Raw genomic sequence first — 903 nt, forward strand, 5'->3', positions numbered from 1 at the left:
CCTAAGTTACTTACAACGTTTGTGAAATAAACATCGAAACTTAACCTGAGGTTAGTCTGCTGATAATAGGCAACTAATAAGAGCGGAAGAAGAATTAACTTCAAAGTAGCAAAAACTTTTATTTGTTTTAATTTTAGTAAAGCTGTAAATCTTTAGTCCATATCGCTATTGAGCTCCCTACCAAGTCCATAGGATAGATACGGGCATCCGTGGTAGTACTTAATAAAGTTTTTCCATCTTATTCATTTCCGATTCATTTGGGCTGCTACATTTCGAAACTGCTGTTTAGAAAGGTTGCCGCTGCTTTAAACAATTAGAGAACATCGTTACCATGAATATAATACTGTGTCCAACAGTGCGAAGATACTCGGGATGAATTGCGATAGACACCTTCACCGTGCGAACAAGACAACATGCTCATTCTGCGATTGGCTAAGTGATAGTTCTGTGTTAACCTGTCAAGCCAAATAAAATGAAGAATATAGTAGTGTCCGCTTTGTGTGCGTGCTTTTTGTGCATGCATTCCTTATGGGCACTTAAAAAACTTAACCAGGTTGTATGAAGAACAAGAAATATGCACAGGTGGCCAAAAATTGCATTCCATTGAAAACTAGTCAAACGCACCAACCCTGGCGAAAAGCGCCGCTTGAGTCTTCGAATGTCCGAAAGGGTCCGCCTGCCATGCAACGCTAGGCACCCCACACTCAGGTCCGAATGTGTCATTCAGGAACCTAAGCCCCAGTGTCATCTGGTCGATGCTTGCCGTGTAGTGAGTGACGGCCTCATCGTTCTGCACCCAACCGCCACCCACGAACTGGAGCTGTCCTGCGAGAGCGCGTCGCGGCCGCCAGCGTATGAATAAATTCTGCTTTCTGCTTCTGTCTCCTCACCATTTGAGTAAGC

Source organism: Amblyomma maculatum, chromosome 9 (assembly GCF_055883805.1).
Source record: "Amblyomma maculatum isolate TAMU_Amacu chromosome 9, ASM5588380v1, whole genome shotgun sequence".
NCBI lineage: Eukaryota > Metazoa > Arthropoda > Arachnida > Ixodida > Ixodidae > Amblyomma > Amblyomma maculatum.